Genomic DNA, 13,448 nt, shown 5'->3' on the forward strand with positions numbered 1-13,448 from the left:
GATTCTAATTAAAGGGATAGTTCACTTTGAAATTAAATTGTATTATTATTTAAATTTTAGATGTAGGAGTATTTGTTTCCCCAGTAGTTTCGATTTTGATAATTTTAGGTCAAACCGTTTTTGTCTGTGCTTCACATAATGCAGTTCTATGGTCACCACCTCAAAGAGCATACACAGAGATGTCCAAATTAAACAATCCCCCATCGCAAGTACACACTGATGGCCTAAGACACGAAACCAGTGGTTTGTGTGAGAAAACGAACAGTATTTATATAGTTTTTACCTCTTGTACACCACTACGTCCGACTGATCCGAGGGCGCGCGTGCTTGTTTTCTGTTGTGACATTCGTGCGTTCTGGCTTTAGTCTGCGCAAGCGCGGAAAGCGCCGGAAGTGGATCTCTCGCGCGTGTACAGTACAGTACAGTAGACAGTATAGTGTGTATACAGTTGCATATGCTCTCGGACTAAATATAAAATATCTTAAACTGTGTCTGAAGATGAACAGAGGTCTTACGGGTGTGGAACGACATTAGGGAGAGGAGTTAATGACATACATTAAATTTTTGGGTTAACTAACCCTTTAAAGTTCTTCATAATTAACGGCGTGGTTACTTTGAGTGATAGGTGGATAGCCATTTATCTGCCGTAGTCATTGCGTCACCTAAGCTCCACCCACATCCCGCCTCTTTGCCCATTTTCTTTTATCCGAGCATGACTTGTGATGACACGTTGCCATGATGGCGACGCCCAGTTCGTCTCTACTTTATGCTTCAGAACGACTTATCGGAATCCTATGGGTGACGTCACGGACACTACATCCACATTTTTTTTTACAGTCTATGTTTCCAGTTTGTTTTTTTATGCCCTTTTCTTGCTAACTTCCCTCCGTCTCGTTCACTCAGATGTGTGTCATTGCTTACGTTGCATGAGTACCCACTACTGGCGGAAACTTTGCAATGGACTGAACTGGAACGCCCTAAGCCCGTGATCACTTGGAATCCATTATGGATTTTATTTTTTTATTTTATTTTTCTTTTCAAAATCGTTAATTGCAGCATTCTATATGTATAGGTGTGTTTGGGTTGTTTTAAATGTTTTTAAAAATTATTAAAATATCATTGAGTTGTCTGTGGTGGGGTAAATTAAACTTGATATGCGGTGAGGTCACAATCGCGTTACATTGTGGTATATGAAGCTGCCTGAAGTGTACATATGAAATAGACTCGCTCACTCGGTCAAAATCGTCCGTATAAACTTCCCTTGTCCACTTCACGAAGTGGAACGCACTTCAAAATGGCGGTGGGGATTCCCCCGAGGGGAAGTGCTTAGGGAAGATCGCAAGTGCGTGTCTAATAGTGGAGAGCAGCATATGTGTTTCAAAAAGGAGGGGTGAGTGGAGGGCGGTTGCAATTCACAACCTCACCACTAGATGCCGCTAAAATGTACACACTGTACCTTTTATGAATGGCGGTGCTCTTTTTAATTTTGTAATTTCATCTGAATATCTGCATTTGTAAGATGTAGTCATTTAAAACAGTTTTGAGGTTAATTAATCAAAGTTGTGTCTCTGGAAAATAGTAATCTATGACATTGTATTATGTTGAATAGGTTTTTGTTAATAAGGGATTTGTGGACACATAACAGTTTTTTTTTTTTATTCACTTTGGTACTATTTTCACAAGCAAGGTGTACATTTTCGATTATTCGATTATTTCGATTAAGCTATTTATTTCAGATTACACCCACTATGTTCAAAGTGTGTGTGTGTCCTGGTAAACTCTACATTATGGGGACAAAATGTCCCTATAAAGACGGCAATATCCTAAATCCTAACCCATTCTTCGGTCCCCATGAGGAAACAAGCTTATAAATCATACAGAAATCTTTTTTTTTTCTGTAAAAATGCAGAAAGTTTTGTGTGATGGTAGGTTTAGTGTAAGGGGAGAGAATATACATAGAAACAATCATGCCTATGCATACCCAGAGAGATAGTGAACCAGGCATGAGTCTGTATGTGTGAGTGAACATGCAGAATAGAGTATAAGGGATGGATAAGACAGATGGACTCAGATACAGTATTTTACATTACAGTATGTTTGCTATGTGATACTGTAAACAGATTTCCATGGCAGAGGCTGCCACATTACTGTAACTCACACACTTATAAAGCTCAACTACAGTAGATTCAGTCATATGGCACAGTGAGAACATTTACTCTATTGGCAGCAAACTCTGTTCTTTAGCCCAGGACCTCATGGCTGTGTCATAACTTTATCACACCTTTTGATAACACACTGAATAGATACTATTACAAATATTATGGATTCAGTTGCATAAGTTAGGTAATGTAAGCACATTTTCTCATGTGGCATCTGTAGCCTGCGTTACTGTAGATAATTCAGCAACATGTGTCTTGCATTGTATGCTGTTGAATGTGCTGATTGTTAAATGTACATTGATCATACCATTGTGTTTCGGTGATTAAACCAAATGTTATTATTACAATAATCTTGTGTTAGAAACAATGATAATGTGAACTGAAAATATGTGCAACTGAAAGTCAGCATAAGATCAGGTTTTGAAAGAATGACTAGCTGTGTAACAAATGTGACCAGTTTGGATTTTTGAGAGAGTTTTGAAAATGTACACCTTACTTGTGAAAATAGTACCAATAAAAATAACTCATGTTTTTGGATTTAATTTGTGAGAGAACTAAGAGAACTAGCACAGAAAGTCGCATGTTAATACTTTTATTTCAAAATGTATAATACTTACATAGTGCATTAGTGCCCACCTCCTTTTTCAAAAATGCTGGTTTCTGGAAGTGTTTTTTCCACTCATTAAAAAATAAATAATAACTAACCATTATAAGACATGAAGCAGGCTAACAGCTACGACGTGAATCACAATACAAATGACAAAAAATGTATTTGAAAGACAAAAAGACACACACACACACACACACACACACACACACACACACACACACACACACACACACACACACACACACACACACACACACACACACACACATGAATATATATTATGCACATAAACATTACGATTGTTATTTGCATTGCTTCAGGGAGAGAGCAGATCTAAAGAGCTATTTTTTTTGCATTGAATTTCTAATTTTCTGCATATTTTACTGTTGTAATGTAAACTGATTGCTTCGGCAGGAGCAAATACCACAGCAGACCTGTCTTTAAAGGCTTAAAATATATTATTAAAAATCTATTTCCCTATGGAGAAAATTAGTTTTTACTTCCAGAACAAACTGTTGCACTCTGTTGTAGCTATATATATATATATATATATATATATATATATATATATATATATATATATATATATATATATATATATATATATATATATATATATATATATATATATATATATATATATATATATATATATATATATATATTTCAATAATTCAATAAGAAAGTTGTGCATAAAAAATATCCTATTTTTATAGATAGATAGCTACATATTCATTAAAACCTCTAGGTTACTTGAGTAAAATCATTTAGTTTAAATAAAGTATGGGCATTTAAAAATGGTCATAAATGGAGTAAACAGAATATTCTTCAATGTTATTTATTTATTTTAATTAATACTTTCAATAATACTTTGCTACAGCTGCACGTGCTCAGGTGGCATAATGATATATTGCTGAGTTACGAACTTTAACTTTGAAATGATTAACTGTTGACCCCGCCTCTTGCTGCTTCATTCTCTTATACTTAATTCCTTCATCAATAATCGCGCTGGGAAAAAGTAAACGAATGATTTGCTTGCCGAGTTATCCATCACGTGTTCGTATACGGCGTGTACAACTGTTTGCTTAGCCTATTGCTAGACGTGATTGGCAAACGGTTTGCCAGAATATACCCTGACCTGTGGGTCGACCACATAGTGAACTTCGCGGATAAAATTTGTCCATAATTAATAGGCCTATAGCCTAGGCCAGCTATGATGACCTGTGAATCATCTCTCACATAGGCATATGAGAAAATAAGTATTTGGACACACTGCTATTTTGCAAGTTCTCCCACTTGGAAATCATGGAAGGGTCTGAAATTGTCATTGTAGGTGCATGTCCACTGTGAGAGACAATCTAAAAAAAATCCAGCATCTTTTTTGTTTCCAGAGGAAGACTGTAAGGGTTTAGGGTGAAATTTGGGACAGGGCCTAACATGGCCAAGACTAAAGAGCTGTCCAAAGACTAGAGACAACATTTTACACCTCCACAAGGCTGGAAAGGGCTACAGGGAAATTGCCAAGCAGCTTGGTGAAAAAAGGTCCACTGTTGGATAGATTAGAAAATGGAAGAAGCTAAACATGACTTTCAATCTCCCTCGGACTGGGGCTCCATGCCAGATCTCACCTCGTGGGGTCTCAATGATCCTAAGAAAGTTGAGAAATCAGCCCAGAACTACACGGGAGGAACTAATGACCATTTAGATGATCCAGAGGAGTCATGGGAGAAAGTCATGTGGTCAGATGAGACCAAAATATAACTTTTTGGTCATAATTCCACTAAACGTGTTTGGAGGAAGAAGAATGAGTACCATCCCAAGAACACCATCCCTACTGTAAAGCATGGGGGTGGTAGCATCATGCTTTGGGGGTGTTTCTCTGCACATGGGACATGGCGACTGCACTGTATTAAGGAGAGGATGACCGGGGCCATGTATTGCGAGATTTTGGGTAACAACCTCCTTCCCTCAGTTAGAGCATTGAAGATGGGTCGAGGCTGGGTCTACAACATGACAATGACCCAAAGCACACAGCCAGGATAACCAAGGAGTGGCTCTGTAAGAAGCATATCAAGGTTCTGGTGTGGCCTAGCCAGTCTCCAGACCTAAACCCAATTGAGAATCTTTTGAGGGAGCTCAAACTCAGTGTTTCTCAGCGACAGGCCAGAAACCTGACTGATCTAGAGAAGATCTATGTGGAGGAGTGGGCCAAAATCCCTCCTGCAGTGTGTGCAAACCTGGTGAAAAACTACAGGAAACGTTTGACCTCTGTAATTTTAAACAAAGGCCACAGTACCAAATATTAACATTGATTTTCTCAGATGTTCAAAAACTTATTTGTAGTTGTAGCATACAAATAAATAGTTGATTTTTGTGATTTGTTTTTGTTTTAGATTATGTCTCAGAGTGGACATGCACCTACAACGACCATTTCAGACCCCTCTATGATTTCTAAGTGGGAGAACTTGCAAAATAGCAGGGTGTTCAAATACTTATTTTCCTCACAGTAGTTCACGTGACGTCTATTGGTCAACACAGGGAAATTCATTTGACCAACGTAAATACGAGCTTGGGAAAATTTTCGCTTTAAGCGTCGGTTATTAATGTGAACGCCTATACTTGAATGGCATCAACATAAAAATTCAATTAGCTCTCCTGCATTCCAGAGCAAAAGGAAGAACCATCATATCTGTCATTATATCCCAGAATGTTCTGGGAATGTAATTTTAAAGTTGTAAGAGAAAATAAAGAAAATAAAGAAAGACAAAAAAGTAGCTATGCTATAGAACATGTTTTCTTTTTTGTTTCCAAACGGTAACCATAAATTATGTGTGTGTGTGTGTGTGTGTGGGGGGGGGGGGGGGGGGGGGGGACACAAAAACAAAAGGCTGTATTATTCATGCCAGGCCAGTAGTTGGTGATGTCACTTTGTAAGGAAAACCACATCTATAGACTGAACATAGCCTAAAGCCGAAAGTAGGCCTACTTCGGGTTTTTTACGTGTATGCACAGTCTAATGCACAGCCTTGCTGAAAGTATTTTTGACTCGTACGCATAAGCTACACAGGTGCAATCTCTTGTCACAAGTTACAAATATGTAAATACTGCACACACAAAAAAAATTATGTGCAACCTGGTTGGTTACGCTTGGTTACAAAAATCCAACGGTGTACTACTACGGACAGTACTGTTCTTATGACGAAATTTGCATCAAGCACACTGTACGCTGACCCTCGCACATGCTTAAAAAGTGAATAGGCTATTTGGCCTTAATATGCACACGCATGGCGTCACCGTTGTCACAAATTCGTGTTTTTGTAGTTTATGCTGAAACAGTGAAGGTCTCGTTTAAAAAAATTCTGATAAAATTGTGACAACACAATTTTATTCATTTGTAAACAACAAAAACACAACTGGTCGAGACCGGTGATGCCATGCGCATGTGTGTTACGTCTTTAGGTGTGTAATGTTTTTTTTTTTTTTTTTTACAAAGGGTATGTCTCAATGAGCTAACTAGTTTGGTAGTCAGGGTACTGCTCAGGACACAAAGTAAATGGGCTGACTTCCTGATCAGTGCCCCCTGACTACTGAACTAGGGAGCTGATTGAGACGCACCCAGTGGCATCGCCAACTACTGACCCGGCACCCAAAGTGACATCGCCAACTACTGACCCGGCATTAAAATCTTCAGTTTTATTATATTTATAAAAGAAATATAGGCGTATCGTGTGGGCGGAGCTAAAGAATGACGATGCGCAAAGCAGTGACGTCCTCAAGCGTGGAGAAACTCATGGCTATCGATCTCAGCTAATACATATATGATCCAGAATAAATTGAACAGGAGAAACAGCAACAGCAGGACGTCCGTCTCTGTGGTATGTGCTGTATTTAGTGGCCTGTCAACATTTGTGTGTCTTTACTCGCAGTTTATGAGGACATGATTCAGTTTATGGACTATTGTATGCGACTAAACCTTAGCAGTAGCAAGCAAAACGGTTTTGCACGTCAGACTAGTGTAACGTTATACAGAGAACAGCAATGGAGTAACGCATTTGAATGACGAAGCACGCGATCGTGTCGTTTACTGATGTTTACTCACTCGACGATAGCCAACAGCACAGACATTTGAAGCAGTTTTACTCACCAGCTGCTTCCAAAGCAGGACCGAACCTTTATCGCTTGGATGGCTCTGTCAAAAACACACTTCTTTGGTATGATTTGGTGAAGTCCTGACAGCAGTGACCGTGGAGATCCACTTTGCGACGCGACTGAAGCGATGTTGTGAAGCTTCAAATCGGTTCAAATGCAGCGCTGCCTTCCCATTTTCTCTCTCGCTCTAGTCGCGCGCGCGCACCCTACCGGGAGAAGAGGCCGTACGGTCCATACAAGGACCTTCCGCTCTATCGACGTCAAGCGGACCCATACTCGTAAAAAACTCTCCGAAACTTGTGAGAAACCGGAAGGAGTATTTTTGACACAGAAATACTCCATCAAACGTCCAACATTAGTTTTTGAAACTTAGTCTATGTTTAGGATGGGAATCCAAGTCTTTAACAGTGTAAAAAGCTCAGTATTGAGCATTTTAAATTGTTTTCATGGATCCATGCGAACAGGGATCTTTTTTGTCAACTTTGTCATCTGTACGCGAAAAAAAGCAAAGGAAAAACGTTTTAGTTTTTAGTAAATCGTTGCCGTACGTAATCATCAACCCATTAATCATTTCAGAGCAAATGGAAGATCTTCCTATAATTTTACAGTGTTGTTTTTTGTTCTCAAATTGTTCTGGGACCATTATTTTATAATTAAAAGACAAAACCTAAAAAGATTGTTTCTATATGTTATTAGTTGTTTCCCAAAAATTCTGTAGGCCTACTTCAAAATTTGCAGATGAAGAGACATATTTTTGAGGAATAAAAAAAAAAATACAACTGCTTATAAATTCCTATAATAAAACCTTTTCAAAGTAACTTAAATCACAAATTATTTATTAGAACACATCTATAGTATTTGTAGAAGTATCCAAATAAACTTGGTACACACAGCTCATTTCACATGATTTTCCTCGCAAAAAACAGTAGGTTTCCATTACTCAGAGCAAGCAGCAAAGCTTTAACTGGTATTGTGCACATCCACACTGGCCTACGTGGCACTCCGCACGTGTAGGCTGGATCTGGAGAGAATTCATCGAGAGTGAATTAGGGGAGGAGTCCCTCTCTCTCTCTTTAGAATAGTAACATCTTCCCATCTCCTTTCTAAACATTTCTGTCATTCCCTTTGGGCCATTTTTTAATTCCCTCATTATAAATCCCACAGAATAGCGGCTGTTTATGAGTTGGCGTAAACCACAATGTTATCATTGGTGGTGACAAAAGAAGAAGTGAAAGTTATCCCAGACTTTTGGCTAAACATTTCCACCAAAATTCTCCTGAACATCAGTGGCTTTGAAGCTTGGCCTTGTTTATTTTTGTCCCACATAATAGGGTGAAAATGTAAGTTGTTTAATTAAAAGCAGCAGAAGAAAATATTGTTTAGTCTGAATGGCTAATAATACAAAATATGGACAATGGGGACAAAAATAATATTGTAAAAGAATTAGCTAAATAATATGGGCCATATGTATAGGAACCTTTTTTCAAAAAATATTCAAAGGAATTGTGTTTTCCAACGCAGTATAAAAAATTAGCCTATATTATCTAAAAGGGATATGCATCTCATGAAACTGAGCAAATACAGACCCAATGTAAATATCCAAAATCAGCTGAAAAGAACTGATGTCTTTACATGGGTACAGAAATTAAAGTTTTAACAAGTACTTTTCTCAATGACTTAATGATGCATGTTTTATTGTAGTATTTTTAATCCCACCCCTCCAAAAAAATAAATAATAATAATAATTATTAATATAATTATAAATAATATAATAATTATATTAATTATAATTAAAATATTAATAAAATAATATACATAATATAAAATATAACAAAATAATATAATTATTAATATATATATATATATATATATATATATATATATATATATATATATATATATATATATATATATATATATATATATATATATATATGAATAAATAATGATGCATGCAAGAAAGAGATGCTGAAAATTGCACATGCTATATACCGCAGTAGAGTAACTATTCCAGACACTGTCAGAGTCACTTTTTACTACAGGATGTGGTACTAGCGCCACCTGTTGGCAAATATGTGTAACTAGCACTTCAGTTTGGTAGCATCATACTCCAATTTTCAAATCATTGACATTGACTTTTAGAAACATCTTATATTTGGACATATGTGGACACTTTTGCTAACAAACTAATTTTTTTAATCGAAATCAGTTCAGTCTTCTAACATTATTTTAGGGAGTGTTTTGCAACAAAAAAGGGAATATGCAGTATTTTTACAGTCTTGGATTATAATAATTTGATAGTAAAATTATAATTTTAATGCAACTGGGCCATTTTTAGACCCTTACAAAAATAACCATGGTTTTATTATAGTAAAAGTAGCAACCATGTTTTTTGGCTAATTGATTACCCTTTATATAACAAAAGTTACACCACAAATACCATGGTTATACTATGGTTAGAGTAGCAAAACCATGGTTTATTTGGTTTAACTAATTTTGAAGTGTTTTATCTGTAGTAAAACCATGGTTCATTTTCGTAAGGGTCTAAAAATGGCCCAGTTGCATTAAAATTATAATTTTGCTATCAAATTATTATAATCCAAGACTAAAAATACTGCATATTCCCTCACATATATTCACACATATATACACATATTCTTCACAAAGAATGAATTGGGTGTCATTCTTTGTCTACAAATACCACGTTTAACCCTAAAACAGCACAAATTTGCTCTATTAGCTAATTATATTAGTTATGCTGATCCCTGATAATCATACCAATTTTGGTAAGGTATAGGCTAGTTGTCCCAGTGTGCTTTCATAATATATAAATGTTTTCCTTAACACGCGGATGTGTTAGCATTTAAAAACGATACCAAGAAAAGTGTTCTGCTATGATGTTTATTTCCAACAAATACACCAGTAACTTAGTGGAGTATGTGTTAGCATTTTAAAACGATACCCAAAAAAAAGTGTTTTACTACCACATGATGTTTATTTCCAACAAACACACCTGTGTAAAACACTAAATAGGACACAGTCCAAAACATAAAATATCAATAACTGCAGTCAAGGAGAGCTTGTGACACACCATGTCAAGCAAAACCTAACGACACATATGGAACTTAGGAAACCAATGCTGAAGATGTAAGTTAACAGTCAGTTAGGTGTTGAGAAAAACTCGCGAATTACGTCGCTTCGCCCACTTCTTATTTACAGTAGGGAGTCCCAGCAACTCTGCGTATCTCCTTTGGTCCTGCAGTCCAGGGAGATGATGCAGTGTGATCTTATTTGATTGGTGATGTTCAGCATCTTGTCCCGCCAAAGTCAATACCTCGGAAACAAGAAACTCCAACACCCCGATGAAAAACACTGCGCCTTTCACGTCGACTTTCTGTGCGAGCTTCCCGCCGCGGAATGTTTGCTGAAAGAGCTCGACGGGAAACACGAGACCTGCACGTGCAGACAGACCCGATTTTGTGGCGGCGGCCAAGCGCTTCCTTTTCTTCTTCATCCTCAGGGAAACAAACTTTGACCAACGCTCAGTTAACATAATTCATTTGGACATATTCATTCATCTAGTTTCATTACGTGTTTTGCAGACTTGTTACTTCCTTAAACAAATGTTCGCCCTGATCTTGCTGTGCTGCCCTCCATAGGACCGGAATATAAGGTGCATTCACGACATGTCGTAATTACCTTAATTATTATGGTTCAAGTAGCCTACTCCTGAAGTTCGTTACGAGTTTGTCCTAATACATTTTTTTTAATGTTTATATTAATTAATACATGGAAGACTGACCACTGGATCTCTTTCACTGACATTTCCGCAATGATTAGCCTATTCTAAAAAAAGAATATAGGCTAAATTAAACACCTACTCTGTCATATTACAGTAACACTTTACTGCCTGCAGTAAACCATCTATCTATAGGCCTTAGTTTGGAAACACAACTTTGTAAAAAATAATTTGCTCTATCATCTAAGAAGTTTATTTTGATATTAGCCTACATCTAAACCAAGATGGTGAAAAGTGTCCATAAAGCTGCTCAGTTTAGTTCTGCTGCTGTTTGGATGAGCATTTGCCTGTTAAAGGTTCCCTCTGGAATTTTCACTAAGTTTACCTCCCTCACATTTTACAAATCCTTAACAGATCCTTATTTGTTTGTTTGTTTTCCGCACAAATAGTAATCTTGACACTTTTCATCAAAATGTCTTTATTTAAGTTCCGAAGATGAAAGTCAGACAGTCTTGTTTGGCATGACATGGGGTGGTGAGTAATACGACAGAATTATCATTTTTTTTGAGTGAACTGTCCCTTTAATTCAGTTAAAATATCTAATATTGGGTGTCTTTGCTGACCTCTTGTGGAAAAAATAATAATTTCAGTTTTTTTCCCAGCTACATAATGAGTTGTTCTGCAGTAAACTAACAGATACTGTGTGGCTGTGGTTTTGATATCACGGCTCTTTAAACAAGTAAAGTGAAATAGGAATACTATGTTGTGATAACAAATGCTTAGTTAGTATAGTTCACTTACACAAGAGTTGTAGTTACTAAAAAGGAATTGTAGAGAGTACTTGATCTTTTACTTTAGATTTACTCTTGACTTACTATAGCTACCATAGTTGTTACCATTGTTGTGTTTTCTGTGTTGAATGTTGAAATCAGTGTGTGACTCAAGCATGATCAACTGCAAGATATTGTTAAAAATATAGGGCTTATGTCAACCCAATTAAAAGTTCCACAGGTTTTTATGAGGTAAGTGATAGCAATAAAATTGTGAACGATCATGACATTGCATAGGTTAATTTTAAAGGGGTGGTAAAACACGATTTCACTTTTCTAACTTTCGCTATAGTGTGTAATGTTGCTGTTTGAGCATAAACAACATCTGCAAAGTTACAACGTTCAAAGTTTAAAGCAAAGGGGGTAATTTGTTTTTAAAGAAATCAATTTCTAAGGACTACACACTCTAAAAATGCTGTGTTAAAAACAACTCAAGTTGGGTTGAAAATGGACAAAGCCATCAATTGGGTTGTTTTAACCTAGTGAATGGGTGGGTTAAAACAAGCCAAATGCTGGGTTTGTCCATTTTTAACCCAACTTGAGTTGTTTTTAACCCAGCACTTTTTAGAGTGCAGCAAACAGCTGGTAGGGACTACAGCCTTTTCCTCCAGGGTTGCTGACATCAGCAGACCCAATATTTACATAAACCCCTCCTCCAAGAATATTAGATCCTTATCTAAGGGCGGAGGCCATTTTTTATTACTGTGAAATAGTAGGCTGGAGTGCCGTCTGCCGTGCAATTCTGACGAAACGCTGTTATTTTCTTTCGGATTGCAGGTCCGCTTTGTTCAGCCTTCCTAGGGACGGGGGAGTTAGGAATCAATGGTAAAAAAATTCCAGACTTTCACAATATTTAACTGTGTTTTTTTACAGTAAAATACTGTTTTGATTGTTTTACTGTAATATCACTGTAATGTGGATTCGCTCACTGACTATTAACTATCTGCAGTGATATGACCGCAAATTACTGTAAAAATAGGGTTTTCAGCTGAGAAGGAAGGCGCCATCTTCAGGCTATTTTATGTAACTGGCTACTTTACATGTAAGTAACTGCTCTCTCTTTTCAAAAAAAAAAGTATTGTAATCGTTGAGCCTATTTAAAATTATTTTATAACGTTACAACAGCGAAAAGTCGATACTTTAAGTCTAATATGCTCTCTTTGATCCATCTCTTCTCACAACAGCTCTCAGTTCGCAAGCGCTGACGACGCAGGAAGTATTCTCGGCACTGACGATATCGGATGGAATTAAGATAGGCTACGAGGTAAATATAATGTGCCTAGTTAAAACAAAATATGGCTTTCTAAGCAGTTATGGAATATCAATGCAACGTTAGGCTATGTGGTGTTAGAAAGCTGCATGGCTATAGCTAGCAAGTGTTTCATAGTGTTTGAAAATCCCTGACAAGCTGAAAGCAGCTGAAAAGGTTTAAACTATATTTTAAAGAAAGGTGCTTTTTCAGCCATTGGTATGAATTATGTTTTGTGACCAAGTGTTGTCCTACAGCTTGCAAATAGTTTTTTGAATGAATCTTTTTGTGCAATTCTTTTAAGTGAACGAAATCGAAATTTATGAAGTCTTTAGAAAGAGGGGAATAAATCTTGAAGTTTTTTTTTGGTGAACAAAATCAAAATCAAAATGATGGATGGTAATTCTCATCACTAGTTCAGGGCGGAATGAGCGGGATGTCTGATGAGTGTAGCTCGATCAGCATGCACCGTCATCCATTTTGCATTCCTGTGAACTGACTCATCACATCACACGTGGAAAATTGCACGAGGAAAATTGCTGAGATATTGTTTGCTTCAGAGGTAAAATTGAGTATTTCTGTCGTACATGCATTTTAAAAAATGTATTAAAAAATATTCTCCCCGCTGTTGAAGAAAAAAAACTCGTTCATCATCCATTTGATTAATTGTGAACTTCAATTCAAACGTTAACTTACACGTGCCACGAAAAGA

Source organism: Pseudorasbora parva, chromosome 23, assembly GCF_024679245.1.
Source record: "Pseudorasbora parva isolate DD20220531a chromosome 23, ASM2467924v1, whole genome shotgun sequence".
In the NCBI taxonomy this organism is placed as follows: domain Eukaryota; kingdom Metazoa; phylum Chordata; class Actinopteri; order Cypriniformes; family Gobionidae; genus Pseudorasbora; species Pseudorasbora parva.